The sequence below is a fragment of the Sinohyriopsis cumingii genome, chromosome 18, assembly GCF_028554795.1.
Source record: "Sinohyriopsis cumingii isolate HCF-2022 chromosome 18, ASM2855479v2, whole genome shotgun sequence".
Classification (NCBI taxonomy): domain Eukaryota; kingdom Metazoa; phylum Mollusca; class Bivalvia; order Unionida; family Unionidae; genus Sinohyriopsis; species Sinohyriopsis cumingii.
Window position 1 is genome coordinate 28422781 of NC_142978.1, and position 19821 is coordinate 28442601.

Genomic DNA, 19821 nt, shown 5'->3' on the forward strand with positions numbered 1-19821 from the left:
GACTGTAAAATTAAGACAAGCATTATCATACTGTTTTACTCCTTGCTTTTCAAGCTGTAAAGTTACAGGATCTGCTAAAAGTTGTAATGTTATCACCACACTAATAAAGACAGGAAAACTGGCACAAAATTCAAGTCCCTGTAAGATTCATAAACTAATCCATGCAATGACAATTACAATATTATGGTAATGTGTTACAAATGACATGCTAGAGAAATGTGGACAGAATAATTTAAATATCAACAATGTGGCACAAAAAGGCTTGGCGGCTTAATTGATGACTGATGAATCAATACCTTTAGAAAACCTTCTTGGAACTTCAACAGCAAAAACATCAGTGAAAAATGAATTCAAATTATACCCACCAGAAACTGAATCCACAAAAACACAAATATTTCATTAAACTTTATATTAAAAAAATCCTTGTGGCAAAGTTATAGAATTTACCCAAGTGCTCAGCATAGATCTTTCCAGCAAAATGATTCAGTTTATTTTTCAGGCCAATGCATTAGTTCCCTCTCTCATTCATGCTGATAAAAATAAAACATTTCACACATGGCTGACTTGTGAGTCATGTCCTTGGTACAGTCCTGATTGGAAGGAAAGGAAAGGTGTGAATGTAGGACAAATAATGGCACAACATACCCCACAAGAGGAAGTGTACATTTTATTGTCATGAACACAATCATCCACCTTTATACACTTTACAAATTAGATGGTTGAAAACTCAATCATGTTGATTCATTGACAGGTGTAGCATGATGAAAAGTAAAGTTGTAACCCCCCTAACCAATGTAAACAGAAGCTTTCATTCTGAAATAACTGAAAAAACAAAGAACATTAGGGACTGAACTCACTGACACTTGGCTGACATCTGTCTAATAACCAAATACAAAAGCAGTTAGCCAAGAAATTTGGGTCTCGCTTTGTGAAGAAAGTTTCCTCACATGCTTTTAAATGACATATATTATAAAAACATTTTTTTCAAGTTTTCTCTGTTTGGTATCTGTATCGACATTATCAGCATTATCTGTTAAATATAGAAGAATAAAACTTGCTGATGCTTTCTGTACAATTTGTGTTTGTGTTTGTGTGTATGTATGTATGTATGTATGTATGTATGGTATATTAAATTTAATTAATACTTTGTTTCTTATAACTGTGGTCATTTCTGATGTATTATTAACAAGGAGGCCTTGGGTGGCCAAGTGACCTAAGGCACATGCCTTTAAAAATCTGTCCTGGACAAGGGTTTGAATCTTGGCTTGGGCAGCATGGTCATGTGAGACAGCTTGCCAGTTAAGCTTCCTATGGGTCAGTGGTTCTTGCTGGGGTTTTAGCAGTTTCTTCCTTGACCAAATACTGGCTGCCATGTATAGCCCAACATATCATGACATTATAACCACAAAACTACAAACGATGAACAACTAACTGTAGGTAAATTGTTTAATGTTGAAAGCTCTTCAAGCCAGGATACTTTCTGTGTGTACACTCATGAGAATTTTTTTTATACACAGCTGGGTAGATAGGATTTAAGAAATTATCTTCTCCAACATGAATTTTCTTTGCAACCAATGGCTAGATATGCAACCAATTTTGTTTTTTATTCTATATGCTATACTGATTTTTTTCCCCAATTATACAATGAGTTACAATTATTAATATTGGATAGCACTGCACTGAATCTTAGGTTAGAAATAGTTTGTAAAATTTATGATCACAACATAAATTGTGTTCATATCAGATAACATAAATCATCCAATTTGATTCAGAGCTCTCCAGTGGCAACATTAATTGGATAGATAGAGAACTTACTGGATACACCAATTATATACTCTACAGACAATAGGTATCAACATCAGTTCTGTTTAAATGGGAGTCTAGGCATTTATAACTTAATTTGCTTTAATAGTTTCTCCAATAAGAACTGAGTATTTTGGCCCCAATGAATTTTGCTTAAAGTAAACCAACTCTTTTTAGCAATGGTTTCCTCCAATTAATGCCCTTGCATTTGAATGATTATGTCATATATCATGACATGATCGTTCTGCATCGTGACCGCTACACATCAAAAATGAACCATCAATGTGTCATATGTGAAACAATGTATAAGCATTACCAATCTCCAGAGAAACATATACATATCATACATATACAGGTACACAAGTGTCTTGCCAACAGTGTCAGGAAACGTATGAAAAGAAGGAAGATCTCAGAATACATGAGAATAAAGCTCACGGTTCAAAGGATGCTCCTTTCCTTGGACCCCAAAATCAAATTGTTTAGGATATGGATACAATTTGTGATCCATTCTGATTACATCCTACCATGTCTGTCCAAAAATCAACTTTGATTCTCTTCTGAGGACATAATAAGTCCTACAATGAACGAACTGGAACTTAATGCTGGTCAAGACAATTCTACCCAACTTGTGTCTCCCCAGAGCAGCTTAATGCCAGTCAAGACAATTTTACCCAACTCAACCTGTGTCTCCCCAGAGGAGCTTAATACTGGTCAAGACAATTCTACCCAACTCGTGTCTCCCCAGAGCAGCTTAATGCCAGTCAAGACAATTTTACCCAACTCAACCTGTGTCTCCCCAGAACAGCTTAATGCCAGTCAAGACAATTCTACCCAACTCGTGTCTCCCAAGAGCAGCTAAATGCCGGTCAAGACAATTTTACCCAATTCAACTTGTGTCTCCCCAGAGCAGCTTAATGCTGGTCAAGACAATTCTACCCAACTCTTGTCTCCCCAGAGCAGCCTAATGCCATCAAGACAATTTTACCCAACTCAACCTGTATCTCTCAAGAGCAGCTAAATGCCAGTCAAGACAATTTTACCCAACTCAGCTTGTGTCTCCCCAGAGCAGCTAATGGAAACAGATCCATTTGATGATGTTAAAGTTCATCCATTCATTAGTCTTGTTGACATTGTCATGATCCCACCAGAACTGGTATTACATAAACAATATGATACCCTGGCAATGACTTACAACTCGATCAACCTATCGGATTAGTGTTGTTAATAATATAATGATATTCATATACTTTACTACTCACAAATCAAAACTAAAAATCAAATACTAAACCTCAGTATTTTTTCTACTGATATTCCAGCAACAAAGTACTTTGTTCTTGAAAGGAATAAACTGAAGGGTAACCAAATGTTACTGACTAGCTATTGTGTTTTTGTGAAAGGTCATCTAATGAGCATACAAAAGTCAAGTAACCCGTAACAGTTTAAATTTGTATAAAGCCATGCATTCAATTTCCTTTTAAAGCATTACTGTCACATGGATATTCTGCTAAGGAAAGATGAAAGAAAAAAGAAAATCAATACTCTATGAGAGACTATTAACTTAAAATAATGAACTATTTCCAAAATTTCCTAATTTTACATATTATTTATTATTATAGTTATTATTATTATTATTATTATTATTATTACCATGAACAACAATTTACAATAAATTAAGGAGCAATTCTAAGCATGAGATGTAAGTTTAAAGTTACTTTTTTGAAAATAACTAGATGTACTATGCCCTTTTTAGATTCCAGAGAATGCACTACTTATGCAACTTACCAATTTTGTATCAAATTTCAATACAAATTCACTCTCAGGAGTGGTAGCACTTAGCCAGTCTGATAAAAGATTAATTCCAGGGCTGATCAAATTTTGCTTTTACCCTCTTGCCCAGGAAAAGTGGTTTCCAAAATTCACTTGACCCACCTTACTTTTCATTTGTCCCAAAACTGTAATCACTTGCCAAGATTTGATGAGATGTATGTGCTTCAATTTATACAAATAATAAACAAAATAATGTGTAACATAATTTATTTATTAAAATTATTTGTATTTTTCAAAATACTGGTTGATACTATACATTTGACTACTTCAAAGATGTATGTTTTAGCTGCTGGATATGTAATTTTTGGGGGTAAAACTAAATATGCAATACTTACCCATAGCTATTCTTTCTGTGCCCCAAAAAATGCACTGTCTGTTTGATGTGCATACATCCTTAGAGTGAAGAATTTTAAGTATGATGCAGTTCCTCATGGAACTTGCCTTGTCCTTGGTATGTTAAGTGCAAAACAAGCACAGATAGTTTATCTTCTTTATACATGACTATTATAACAGGACATCAGAGCAGGGTGGGAGGAGGGCTTTAGACAATAGCTATGGGTAAGCACCGCATAATTACCGGTAAAATAAGTTTACCCCCCCCCCAAAAAAAACTACATTTTAATTAGCTTACCCATAGCTTATGTTTAGTTGAAATTGTCAGTAAGGAGAGTTGGCTGATGACCCACTAAACTGAAGAAAAAAAACACAACAGAAAATGGAAATTACTCACCACCGATGGAGAGGTCTTGGGGTCACATGTTGTGCTGTAATGAATAGACCAAGAGAAAAAATGCCTGTGCTTTGATGTGATAATGAGCGGAGTTAAAATGAGGAAAAAAACAGTATGGGAATGCCAAAATGTTGCCTTCATGATGTCCTCCAAGGAGCGATTATGGTAAGCCCAGGTAGCAACAGCTTGAACCTCATGGGCTTTAAGTATTATAATGGAAAGGTCTTGATCAGTAAGAGACTGGTACACTCTTCTGACTCTGGTGCCAAGCCATCGTGAAACAGTAGCAGATGAAATGTGTATGGAACCCATAAGAGGGAGGAAAGGATGTTTCCTACCCTGTCTTTTCCTCCAAATGTTTTAAGATAAACAAAGTGCCCTCACACAACATAAAAACCTATCTGTATCATCCACAGCACAGATTCGACTGAGACTGGGGATTTCTTTTGGTAGTATAGCTATCAAAGGTAATTGATATTTGGCTAAAAATTACAGCTGACAAGGGAGGGAAACCGAATCATAATTCCCACTAAACCAGAGACAGCCAGTGTCAACAGAAAAGGTACGAATCTCACTTTATCATCACAATGAGGTAAGGGCAAGTGGAAACACGGTCTTGAGAGTGAGGTCTTGAAAAGAAGCCTTACTCAATGGTTCATACTCAATGACTAATGAGTCACCCTCTACAAATAAAGCATTATTATTATTATTATTATTATTATAGAGGATTTTGCTTAATGAACATAAAACACAAGAATGATTCCATCTAAGCATAAAAGAGCATGAGACAGGTCTCTGCAGCTCAAAATACTTAATAAGATCAGCATGCTATCAATCAGAATCGATTACTGTGCCTTAAGTGTGTTTGAAATGGCAGCTCTATAGCCCTTGATAGTGGGTATAAGCTATGACGGATGTGTTGTCAGAGACCATGAAACACTGAAGCCTTACTCTGTCAATGTACCCTTGCAACACTAGGTATACAGCCTTCATTTCTTGGTCATGTGAAGGGATGAATACAATCAGATCCAAAGACCCTGTAAAATTATGCCCTCTGGTTCTAAATGGGCACCCCAACCAAAATCTGATGTGAACAGATAAAAGTGGGGTTCCGGTGCATGAATGGGGGCTCCAACTATTAAATCTGTCCCAACTCAACTACCAATGCAAATGGTGATGAAATGCTAATCCTAGAAGGATCAGTGTTGATAGCGAATCTTTGTGAGGTTTCCAGCTTGAAAGAAGGAGGAAATGTAGAGGTAGCATATGAAAACATCCTAAAAGAACCAGTCTGCAGCAGTGTTCAAGGTTCCCAGAAGGGACAGGTACAGTCGAGCAGACCAGGAAGTTTTTGCTCAACAGAGCATGGATTTCATCTACCCAATCCAGTGTTACTATAAATTTTCTGGTTTGTGAGGAAATTCATCCCCACATAAATGAAGTCTTGTGATGGAGCAAGTCTGATTTCTCGAGGTTGGGCAAAAAGACCTAATTGAGTCACCATATACCAACACTGGTACAGATCCTGAGGAAAGGACTGGAATCACATTTGAACATTGTGGATCAGCCAATTGTCAAAATACTGTAGAATTGGTGTTCCCAGTAATTGGAGGTATCCTGCTACTGCTCCCATAACTTGGGTGAACTCTTTGGATATGGAAGAAACTCTGAATGGCAGGACCCAGAACTGAAAAACTTCATGGTCTAAGCAAAACCGAAGATATTTGTGGTGAAGAGAAAATGTGGGTATGTGTAAATAGGCATTTTGAAGGTCGACAGAGACTGCCAAATGGCCTGGCAAAGCAAATTCCAGATTGAGGAGGCAGTCTCCATCTTGAGAGGTTCTTCCAGAAGAAAATGGTTTTAAGTGGAGAGGTTGATTATAATGAGAAACTTTCCACTTGTCTTGACAACCAGGAAGATATGGTAATAGAAGGTGAGTGACTGATCATCAAAACCCTCTTGACTGGCCCCTTATGTTAAATGTTGTGCACTTCCTCCCTCAGTAGTTTCACCAGATTGGATTGGTGAAGAAATATGGGGGTCACGAGAGGGCTCAAGTCCCTAGGGCTGTCCTCCATCCCCTCATTTGGTAAAAGAAGCAGCTGTCAAAACTGTCTCCTTCTGTGCCAGGTTCACTGGGCACATGTTTTGCTGTTTCTGGGAGCCAAATGGATAAGAAGGAGGATATCCATTTTGAGGCTGCATATTGGACTGGAGCTGTATGTCACTGAAGAATTGGCAGAAGGCCCTTGAGGGCAATTCACAATGACATTATTCCTGGCCGGTTGCAATGGGCCAGGGGTGCATCTGAAGGATCTATGTTGATGATCCAACAAATCTTGAGATGCCCCAGTAGGAATGAGGCCTCCAAATGGACTCTCAGCTGAAAGTGGAGCAGCCCTTAGGAGGTTTTTACCATAATTGAATAATATGTCTGATGAGTCCAAAACAATGGCATGGCAGATATGAAGAAGTTCCACCAACATAGCCATGGAAACAGAAATTGCATGCATAAGATGTCTCGGCCACAGCTTCCAGCATGCGATGAAGGGTGAATGGGTACAAGGAGGCTTTTCTCAGCAGACTAAAAAAGATGTGAGAGTGTGTGATTTGGATTTTCAACATAGCTTTAACAATTTTTCAGTCATATCGCTATGATGTCTGCAGTGTGGCAGTTTACAGTAATGTCTAGTACTGGGACATCATGCCGCTGACATGTAACATGATGTCCCATCCAGTCACAGTATACTGACACCAGGCCAACCAGACCAAACATTAAACTCTTAATGCTGACCACCAAGCGAGGCAGCTGTTAGTACCATTTTTATCAGTTTCTGGTATGACTCAGTCAGGGTTTGAACCTATAACCTCTCACATCCAAGATGGATGCTCTAACCACTAGGCCACTGTAGCAGTTACTGAAAAAGAATAGAAGGCAGCTGAGAAGATGTTGGCATAAGCGGCTATGGTGATGAGCAGTCAGACTTTCTGTTCCATAGTTTCAATATCTTTTACAGAAATGTGTGCCAAGGCTCCACCTGAAATACCCACCTTGGTGGCATGTAGTTGAGGAGGTTCCTGGGTCACTTTGGGGAATGTACCCAAAAGCTGGCATAACAGACTAAGGGTTGCAATGTTGAGGAGGGAAAAGCCATCCCTTGATGAAAATTCATATTCTGGCCTGTTGAAAACCTTTCTGCAATTTCCTCAATCGTAGAAGAATGAGGAAGAAGGAAGATGTCTGGTTGAGGTTGAACCCCTGAGATATTTTCCAGTCTGGCAAGGATCTTTTAAGAATGTGTCAGTTTTTTTTTACTCAAGTCAGAAGGTAAGAGGCAACAGACTTCATTTACTGCCTTGTCAAAAGACCATGCCTCCTCTTCCACATCCAACACAGATGAGCAAACGGGTGTCAGTTGTGCTTCCTCCATGCTGAACTCATTAGAGTCTACCAGAATGGAGATAACATCATCCAGGGCACTGAGCTGGAGTGTGTGTGGGCATCACCAAGTCTCCAGAAGATGAAAAGGGTACAGGAATCCTCTGCGCTAAGGCTCATACTACAACTTGGTGAGCTCGGTCTGAAGAAAAGAGCTGGAGAGTGATGAGAATGTCTGTCAGTCCTGGAAAAAGTGACACCTCCAGCCTTCCAAATTGTTTCCACTCGGTAATAAAATGAAGGCTGGACACAACCCACAGTATCTCCTCTGTTATGAGGGCAAGATCCAAAACCCCGAGGGTGTCAAAACTGGTGGTCAAGCTGAATAAAAAATAAACTTTGATAACATAACAGGGCTCAAACAATAAATATGGGGGTCTCTGAAGCACAAATGAGGGTACATAGAAACATTGATACGAAGCAACCAAAAGTCTCGTGATACATGTTTAGGCTCTAATAAACATTAACAAAAGAAAGAGTGAAAACAACAAGCTTTGAAAAATTTTATGAATAATTTATTGTCCTGGAAAAACACTGTAAAAATGAAAAAAATAAGAACTTACAGTTTTAAGAATCAGATCCAAAAATAATCCAAGAATAATTCACGAATTAACTTTTAGAAGCCCTAGTAATGAAATCTAATGAATTCAAGTTTGAGTTCTGACGAAAATCCAAAATGGAAGGCGATGACATATACTGTAGTCAGTATACAGCTGATGTGTTTACAGTTCTTTATGAACCACTGACAATAATATTCTAGTGTTTGAATTTCCGAATAAAATTTAAATAAATGTCTTTATCCAAGAATTCTGTATGGCACTCAAATATTTCCAGGAAAAAGAATTAATCTTTTAGAATCCAAATAATTTGAATAAAAATTAACATATAACTCCAAACTGTCACAAAAGACACTTTCCAGTGTAAAATAAATGCCCCACTGAGAAAAATCTTTATAAACAAAGGTTATACAGTAACTTGAGAAGCAAAACAGATTCCCGGATGAGGGTCACGTGATCACATTCTAGAATGATTTTGATGGTATCTATTAAGTTTAATGGCATGTAGTCCAGTATAGCCTCAGTTTCACCATTATCATTCACACATTAAAAAAGAATTTTAAAAAAATTTGTTGTTTACTTGACCCTCAATCAAGGCCAGGAACTAGTTCAAAAGTAGAAACAGTGTTTCTAGTATTAGGCATCCATGAAAAGAGTCAGGTCAAACTTAATTTTCTGGAAAATATCAAATTCCTAGGAAACAAAATTACATTACACTGACATGTAATACAAAAAAATTTAAAATTTAAACTTGCAAAAAGTTTAATTAAATCAAATATAAATTAAATCAAATATATATAACACAAGGTCCCTGAAGGAACCAAAACCGGAGGGAAAAGGTAACCACATAAAGATTTAGAAAAAATGAATGGAAAATGTAACACCATTAGAGATAAATTATTGTAGAGGTCAGGCTACAATAGTGGTTAAACAACACTTTTACAGGCAACTTTTCTCTGATGAATCTAGCAAATGTCTAATCACATCAACATAATTGAAAAAGATCGACTTGTTTTGCACATAACATACCATGGACAAGACAAGTTGCAAAAGGAATTGTGCCAAACTGGCAATTCTTCATTTTAAGGGTATGTATGCACATCAAACGGATGGTGCATTTTTGGGGCATGAAAAAGAATGCTAAACAAAAGCTAAGGGTAAGCTATTGCTATTAAAAAAAAAGTTAAAAATGTATGTGTACATGTCTGCCACCAGGACCAGCAGTAGGCAAGAGTTGACAGCTCTATCTGGGTTGAAGTCCTCAAACTCTGGTCCATTTGCTCCTCGAACTAAATCCTTGTTCACACTCAGCAGTAGACGGGCTTATAACAAACATGTTTCTAGCAGTTTACATAACAGACTAAGAGAAGTCTTGTAGTCAGGCTTATTGACAAAAATGATTTCTAACAGTTTACATAACAGACTAAGAGAAGTCTTGTAGTCAGGCTTATAACAAACATGATTTCTAACAGTTTACATAACAGACTAAGAGAAGTCTTGTAGTCAGGCTTATAACAAACATGTTTCTAACAGTTTACATAACAGACTAAGAGAAGTCTTGTAGTCAGGCTTATTGACAAATATGTTGCTGATAAATAATACTTTTAAATATAAGTGTTCTAGGAATTTCAACAGGTGGATCATGTGACTGCTTGTATGCCTTCATCTTCACTCTGAACTCTAAATAATGCCAATGAATGTCAGGATGGTCTTCCTTTATGAAAATTACTTCATGAGAACTAACTGCAAGTCTATCCCACATTTTACCACCGCTTCCCTCTACTGAGGAATGTGTAGTTGTTGACAAATGCACTGGTTAAATTTCCATACTGTTTACAATAACAGCAATCTTTCCTGCCAAATCAGTAAATTCAAGCCAACAATGAACCCAATGACCCCAATGAACCCCAAAAAATGTGTGTTTTAGTTATGTCATATTTGACACTCTTTGCTGCCACATATTCAGTCTTATGTCTCTATGGAGTCCTCATACTCAGTAGCAGTATTACATTTTATCCCAGGGGCCCCGAGTGGCAGAGTGGTCCAAAGCTCACACTGTTACGGATCATTACCATCTCACCTCTGTCTGCGTGGGCTTGAGTCTCTGGTTCGGCCAATGTGGGTATGTGAGAAAGCTTGCCAGTAGCTTCTCGTGGGTTGGTGGTTCTTTCCAGGGTTTTCCAAGGTTCTTCCTCCACCACTTTATACTGGCCGCAATGTATAGCCATGCTGAAAAATGGCATTAAACCCTACAACAACAACAATAACATTTAATCCCTCCACATTCACATGACTTTTCCTTTGTTGGATCTCATTATTACCGTCCTTGGAAAGATAATTTAACAAGAGCAAACTCCTTTTATCCACACAGCAAGTATCAGTTTGCCTGAAAACTACTTATGAAGTGATCATAACATACATTTTGTCATTAAATATGGACCACGAGCTCATTAATTAGCATTGAATGCCATTACACACATGAAAGTTAATTCTCTGCATGGTCAATTGAAACTTTAAGAATCATTACTCACAGTCATTTAATTAGTTCATAAAGCAAACCATCAGTAAAGTCAGTCAAGTTCTTTACATTAATTTAATTACACTGGATTAAAACCATTCTGGTTTGAGTAAACACAATACAACAAAGCCATTTAAAACACTTACGATTAATTATACTGGCTTTGTTTAGTTTCGCATGTTTTGATAAAGTCACTTGGGCCAAAATGCAGTCAAGCAGTAATATAATGTGTGTACATGAAATAGTTACATGAACCAGTTAACCACTGACTAAAATTAGGTGTGATACAGAATGTAAATGTATACATGGAAGAGGTTTTATCAAGTGTTCATTACGCCCTGAGGGAATGAATGGCCAGATAAAGGTAGATAAAGCGATTAAAGCATAAAAATAGGAATATTCCTGACTTTATAAAACAGGAAGTAAAGAACCTGTCCAGGACTAGCGATTGGAAGACTTTTGCCTGACTTCGAAAAGTAGTAGTCCAGGATGTCTGGCTATAGGATCTGATTAGCCCTGACCTCATATGTAGATCTTGCCAATAATCATGCTAATCCAACATCTTGATGACATTAGACTATTTAACCACTTGATTAAAATCTGATTATAACTAAACTAGAATCGACAAGTTCAGCCAAACTGATGTACGATAACCTCATTAATATGCACTGCTCCAGTGGCTTAAATGGTTAAAGCATCTGCCTCAGCTGGGGAAGGTCACTGGTTTGAACTCTAGCTGAGTCATAGAAAAGACTTATAAAAATGATACTACCAGCTGCCCTGCTTGGCACTCGGCATTAAGAGGTTTGTGTTATGACTGCTCAGCCTGGTGTCAGGATAATGTGACTGGGTGGGACATGATACTACATGTCTGCGGCATGATGCCCCAGTGCTAGACATCACTATAAACTGCCACACTGCAGACGTCGTAGCGATATGGCTAAAAAAATTATGGTTAAAGCTACATTAAAAATCCAAATCCCACACACACATACATATCAATATGCATGGCTCTTGTTTTAAGTTATTATTAAATTTGTCCAAGAGCATGATGATATAAGCCAATATTTTAAGTTGAATCAAATTCAGATCACAAATATGGCCTTCAGAGTGGTAAAAAGAGTCATACCATGAACTCACTTAACTTTATGACCAATTAAACAGAAATTCATTGTGAAAATAAAAACTAAACTACAATTCCTAAACTCCTGTTGATATATTCCATAAAAATACTTTAACTGACACTCTGTTGTATTGACAGTGAAATATGACAAACTCTGCCAATAAGTACACTTTGTAATAATAAAGTCCAGTGCTCAAAATGAAAAAAAAATCTACTTCTTTTTCCTGATAACTTTATATTTCTGATAACATTAAAAACTGAGCTTCTGTGTAAAATGGGGTATGTGTGTTGTCCACTTGCCAGCTCCAATTCTAAATCTAAACTGAAATTTTCTTTCTTCCTTTATTCTTTCTCTCTGAATTTCCCTCTCCTCTTTTCCTATTCTTTTTGCATTTGCATTAATCTCTCTTCTCTTTTTTCTCTTTGTGCAATTGCATTTTCCTCTCTTTTCTCTTTCTGCCACTGCATTTTGCTTTCTTCTTGTGCAATTGCATTTGTTTTCTTTTTTCCGCTTTCTTCAACTGGATTTGTATCATTTCTATCTGAAACTCATGTTCTCTTAGGTCTAATTTCAACTTTTTAAAAAAAATTTAATTTGAATATTTTTATTTCAGACCCTGATACAGAGACTTGTTAGTCATTTCTATCCAAAATATTCTTTTCCATCAAATACTGGACAAATTATATTGTACTACATGCTTTGTTAAAGAAGCCTTTGCCTCACAGACAGCATACTGTCTGACAAGCTGGAGCAATTCATCCTTTTTTCAAGAAGTCTAACCACAAGAAGTCTAACCATTCCTGGGTAGGATTTGAAATAAAGTTCTCCACTTTAGATGACATAGCAAAAGCTTGTTGGTTTCACTAGAGATTTCTAAAATGTTAAATAATATCTAGGACTTGAAAAAAACTAATTTAAATTTAAAAACAACAAAGTTTCCTGAAATGTTTTAGAGAAATCTGTATCCCATTCAAGAGATCCCAATTTTCTTTTAGGACTCATATGTGTCTTAAACTAATAGAAACAGGTAAAAACCAACAATTTTCGTAAAATTCACAAAAAAATAATTTCCCTAAAATACAAAATGAAAATTTTAAAAAGGTACAGTATTGAGAATTAAATCCCAAATAGTCCAAACATTTCTGCTACCAGTGCTACTGAATAAAGTTCTAATTAAATTCCAGTGGTGTCTGAAATAAGATCCAGTGCTGAAGTTGTTGATGTGCCTGTAGTCTTCAATCTACTAATGTACCAGTGGCCTAAAGTGTGATAATGTGCCAACAGTCTTTTGATGAATCACAGTAATATAATCCAGGATGTCATTGTCTGAATTCTCTAAAATTCCCAGTTAATGCCTCTGTCCAAGAATATTATTTATGAGTACTTTCAATTTCCAGTGAATAAATAATCTGAATAAATAATTTCATCCAAATCAAATATAGAACAAAATTATACAAAAGATTCTGCGTCAAGATCTTGCCGCAAGAATAAGAAATTTCTAGATAAACAAGATTATAATAGCTTCTGCTTGACTTAGGTCACAATCAGCATTTTCTGGAAATACTATGACTTAATGGAATTTTCAATTCTAGAACATTCCAAATTGTTTACATGATAAAATATGTTACAAATATTATAATAAGAATGTGGAAAACATCAGATAGGCAAGGTATTTTTATGGGGAATACAAATGTTCTAGACCCAGACCCAAATAAATTTTACCTCTACTGATAATATTCCTAATATTTCACCCACATATATAAAAAATATTAGTACTTTATTATTTGTTATCAAAATAAAAGTTACAGGTCATGTAGACAATTAACTTGATTTTGGACAAGGTCAAGTCCAAAATACAATTATACATAACATATAATCATTAATAATAAAAAAAACTAACAAATACAAATTAAATATACATAAGTAAATTGCTTTTTCTAAAAAAATTAAAAATGAACTATGAAATAAAAAACAAAACTGTCCTCAAAAAGAGAGACACTATAAGGCTTTAAAAATTTTGTAAATGTTGGCTGGTCCATTGCAGCATTTTGTTGCATTTTGTTCATCAAATCTCATTACTTTTTTTTAAAAATACAGAACTTTTGTTTTCTTTTTATCTTCATTGCAAATTAAAACCATATGCAGATATTCTGAGTAATAAAAAAGATACATGTAAATTAGTAAATGCCAGAACAGATAAATATGCAGCTCAGGACAAGAAAAGGAATGGGTCTGAATGTAGATATAGATGTAAGAGCAAAGACAGACATGTCATGTATAAAAAGAGATAAATAGATAAGGGTTTTGGATACGCCTAGATTTTGAGAGAAAGACGTTTCAGTAAAAGACCTTAAACTTTAAAGATTTAAGTATCAATCCAGAAAACAACAAAATACTAGATTCTAACCAAAGTATTCCAATAGTGGATCTCATCTGTTTACAAATAATACAACAAAATTGTAACTGGAAATTTAAAATATAAATATCAATTTTTCTTTTTATCTGTCCAAATTTGCATTAAAAAGTAAACATTCCTACTATCATGCCTGGAAAAAAATATGAGACCGACCTTTATGTTAACAAGATGGAAATGACAAACTTGGACAGTGTATCATGTGAAATAAAGCAATGATTGATGAAAAAACTGATGGAGTGTGGATTTTTAATGTGGCTTTTAAACTTTTTCAGTCATATTGCTGCAATGTCTGCAATGTGGCAGTTTATAGTGATGACTAGCACTGGAGTATCATGCTACATACATGCAGCATGATGTCCCACCCAGTCACATTATCCTGACACCAGGCTGAGCAGTCCTAATACTAACCTCTTAATGCTGGGCACCATGCAAGGCAGCTGCTAATACCATTTTTTATAAGTCTTTGGTATGATTCTGCTGGGGTTCAAACCCATGACCTCCTGCATCTGAGGCAGATGCTCTAACCACTTAGGCCACTGGAGCGGTTAAAATTGTCAGCAGTTATATAACTGAAGAATGCAGTACAGATAAATGCAAAATGGATGATATATGTATTATGATGAGATCACAAATATATAACTTGCAGAACATAAAACATTATGAACTGAATATGACTTCTCTCTCCCTCTCACTCTCTCTCATTAGCTTGAATTTTCACATGAGTTACTACCTTGAAATCCTGAGCTTGTATGAGATAAATCTGAGTTTGCCCTGGATGTTGGGCAAGCAGATTTGTAATGCCCAGCACTAACAATGTAAAAGTAGCTATGACTAACAGGCTTTTCATGCATCTGATATGACTGACATGAATGGTGAAATTGCATTGACATTTACAAACCTAATTTTTTAAAATCTAAATTTGAAGATAAAACAAGGGGAAAAACTACCAAGTAAAGGACAATGCATAAATGAGGAAATAACTCTGAAAAGTTTATTTTACCTTTTGACATTCTGTCTGCTACTCATTTGTGCAGATTAACCTTAGGCATGGTCTTCAACTGCCAGGATGGATTAAGAGCCCGAAATTATGGTCTTCTGTGGAGAAAAAAAAATTTCAATACTGAATCAGTCAACATGACTTCATTATAATATTACTCACGAATATATTTAGATAAGAAAACAAAGTTCAAAATGGATAAGTTCATTTGAGTATTTACAAGTCTTTGAGCTATGTACAGTACAATCAAAATTTGAGTTTGAAACATGCTCTGATATCAATAACTTTACTTCTCTATAATTCAATAACTAAATGAACAATTCTGCTTTGTGACTCATGATAACATTGTGCTCCTGTTCAAAGACCAGCTTTTGAGCTCTGGTAAAACACTTTATGCAGTGTGTGACCACTATGTCTCACCTACTACTCCATTCATTGCAGATGAGACAAAAATGGGGAAAAAAGAAGAGCAAGATGTACACATTTAATAATTATACTAAATGAATTCAGTGAAATATCATCATTATGTGCTAATGATCTTTCAAGAAAAAACATCTCCAATCTGTATGTTAGAATTAAACATGAAGCAGCAGGTATAACATTTTAATCCAGTGCTTGTGAAATGGCATTACAAACTACAAAATGTTGTGACATTTGACAAGTTAGTGCTTTTAGTTTGCTGTTGCTCACTCCTGTGGAGTCAATTGTCTGCTATAGTAAAACCTATCTTGGGAGACCACTGTTATCAGACACCACCTGTTTTGAGAGACAATAATCTCCATGCTCAGATTTATTGATTTTAGTGTTATGACCAGGTATGAGGGACTGTCTGTCTTGAGAAACCATTATTTGTTTGGCTGAATGTTTGGTCTTTCAAGACAAGTTCTTACTGTGTCACCTTTGGCTGGAAATGAATGAAGTGTGCTTAAATTCCATCTGTATATTTTTTATTTAACATTTTTTTAACTACATCTCAATCATCTTCATCATCATCAAAATGCTTGGTAAAAATTATCGGGAATTACCAAGACTAAAAAGCGACTTTCATGTAATCACTGAGAATTCTGATCTTCAACGGTAGCAAGGTGTAAAAGGATTTGTCACAGAGTAGATAAACCTTACAACTGGTAGCATGCTTGCTACTTGCTGTAGTGTATTTGAAACCATTAAAAAAAATCTTATGACCACCTGTGCAATAGAAATTGCTAAAAGTAAATGACAGTAACTGGATAAAGTACAGTGTAACCTGCCTTATCAGATACATCTATACCAAGTACAGCATAACCTGTCTTAGTAGACACATCAATATAAAGTACAGTATAACCCACCTTAGTAGACACATCAATATAAAGTACAGTATAACCCACCTTAGTAGACACATCAATATAAAGTACAGTATAACCCACCTTAGCAGACACATCAGTATAAAGAACAGTATAACCCACCTTAGTAGACATATCAATATAAAGTACAGTATAACCCGCCTTAGTAGACAGATCAATATAAAGTACAGCATAACCTGTCTTAGTAGACGGATCAATATAAAGTACACTATAACCCACCTTAGCAGACACATCAATATAAAGAAAAGTATTATCCTCCTTAGTAGACACATCAATATAAAGGACAGTATAACCCGCCTTAGTAGACACATCAATATGAAGTACAGCATAACCCGTCTTAGTAGACAGATCAATATAAAGTACAGCATAACCTGTCTTAGTAGACAGATCAATATAAAGTACAGTATAACCCACCTTAGCAGACACATCAATATAAAGAACAGTATAACCCTCCTTAGTAGACATATCAATATAAAGTACAGTATAACCCGCCTTAGTAGACACATCAATATAAAGTACAGTATAACCCATCTTAGTAGACAGATCAATATAAAGAACAGTATAACCTGCCTTAGTAGACACATCAATATAAAGAACAGTATAACCCGCCTTAGTAGACACATCAATATAAAGAGCAGTATAACCCGCCTTAGTAGACAGATCAATATAAAGAACACTATAACCTGCCTTAGTAGACACATCAATATAAAGAACAGTAAAACCTGCCTTAGTAGACATATCAATATAAAATAACAGTATAACCCGCTTTAGTAGACAGATCAATATAAAGAACAGTATAACCTGCCTTAGTAGACACATCAATATAAAGTATTATATCCTGCCTTAGTAGGCACAACTATATAAAGTACAGGATAACCTGCTTTAATAGACAGATCAATATAAAGTACAGGATAACCTGCCTTAGTAGACACATCAATATCAAGTACAGGGTAACCTGCCATAGTAGATACATCAAGATAAAGTACAGTAGTATGCATTTTAGTAGATACATCAATATACAGTACAGGATAACCTGCCTTAGTAGACACATCAATATAAAGTAAAGTATAACCTGCCTTAGTAGATACATCAATATAAAATACAGCATAACCTGTCATAGCAGACACATCAATATAAAGTATAGTATAACCTGCCTTAGTAGACACATCAATATAAAGTACATTATGACCTACCTTAGTGGATATATCAATATAAAGTACAGTATAACCTGCATTAGTAGGAATATCAATATAAAGTAAAGAATAAGCTGACTTTGTGGATACATCAATATAAAGTACATTATATCCTGCCTTAGTAGACACATCAATATAAAGTACAGTATAACCTGCATTAGTTGATACATCAATTTAAGTACAGCATAACCTGTTTTAGTAGACACATGAATATAAAGTACAGTATAACCTGCCTTTGTAGGTACGTCAATATAAAGTACAGGATAACCTGTTTTAGAAAACATCTGAATATCAAGGACACTTGATCACAAAAGACAACATATATGGGTCAAATCTCTTATAGTTAGCACCAATTTACCTCTGTATGAAGAATACTTGTCTGTAAAGGACACAGGTAATTAAGTATTGCCTATATACAGGTTCCCAATGTCTCAGTTTAACCAATACTTGAATTTTTGGCAAATAAAGCAAGTCACTATTTTTGGACTCATTTTCAAACTATTTTCATACTGACAAAAGGACTGAACAATTTGTCCTTCAGAATTGGACTAATCAATAACTAGCATTCTGATGGCAATATACAAAAGTTTGTAGCTTGATGTGCAGCAAAGTGCACAAACACACATGTACATATATATGTATGCACACCAAAAAAATGGGTGGTTATAATCATCCATGAAAACTAAATTTTTCTGAGACGTTATGTGTGGGATTCCTCATTCACATTTTAATAATTACCAAGATTTAGTTCCTGGAAATTAGTTATTAAAATTTAGTTAAGTGGTCTAAATTTGAGTGCCATATTACTGTTTATCACATAGCTGGTACGCTTTGCCTACATTGTGTGCAGTTTAATATTTTTGATATTACAACATGTGAACTTATCACTTTATGTGATTTTGACTGGTCCAAATAAGTCCATGAAATTATTGTGCAACATTCTATGTAGTCATTGGCCGCAATCATGGGAAAACTTTTTGAACCCTGCCTTATGGAATGTTTTGTTTTCAATTAACATTTTGGCAGCCATCTTCAACTTGACTCGCAAAAAGAAATTGGGGAAAAATTATCTTGGCTGTCTGAATATGGACATTTTACCCCCACAGGGGTTTGTTATGTCATGTATAACAACATCATCATAAGAAAAATAGCGTAAAACTCCAAGACAGGAACAAGAAGAAGTAAAACTAAGGGTATTGCTCATTTGATAGCAGAGGTAAGGATGATGTTGTATCTGTAACAGAGAATCAACCCCATCTACAAGCATGGTTTAAATAATAATAATAATAATAATAATAATAATGCTTTATTTATAGAGGGTGATTCATTAGTCAAAGACTATTCTCCCCTGAGGCCCTCTTAAAGAGAGTATAACAATGTACATTATATGAAGATAGCAATAATTGCTGTTTATTTTAATGTGTTTAGTATCAAAATACTAAATTCTGTTATCTATTAGAAGCACATACATGCTCATGATATCTTTTCTTAAATACTCTATTTTCAGCAGTTTTTACAGGTAGTGGAAGTTTGTTTCACAGAAATTACCAAAGTATTGGAAGTTCTTTTTAAATTGCTCTGTACTTGGTTTTGGTGCTAGAAGGTTTCCATGTGATACTGATCTCAACTGGCATCATGCTGAAAAAGGCCTGATAAAGTCCTGAAGACACTCTGGTGCCGTTCCATACAGACATTTATATAAAAGAACTGCCTTGTGAAAATCTATCCTGTCATATATTGTGAACCATCTGAGTTCTGTAAATAATGCTTTTGAGGAATGATCAATAGATGCATCTTAAATTACACGTGCTGCTCGTTTCTGAAGTTTATAAATCCTGTTAAGCTCAGATTTAGCACAGTTTCCCCATACA

General features: G+C 35.5%; 1 protein-coding gene across 3 annotated transcripts in view; it reads right to left on the reverse strand.

Annotated features, from left to right (window-relative positions):
• The window catches only part of LOC149776290 (transmembrane protein 98-like), a 106176-nt gene that overhangs the window by 69624 nt on the left and 16731 nt on the right, over positions 1-19821 (reverse strand). Inside the window, exon 2 of one of the 3 annotated variants that reach the window (XM_089942741.1) lies at positions 15418-15512. The gene's annotated coding sequence lies outside the window, so the exon portion shown is untranslated. Of the gene's footprint in view, positions 1-447; positions 538-15417; positions 15513-19821 lie in introns of those variants that run through there. The other 2 variants (XM_089942743.1, XM_089942744.1) reach the window with 2 other exon arrangements.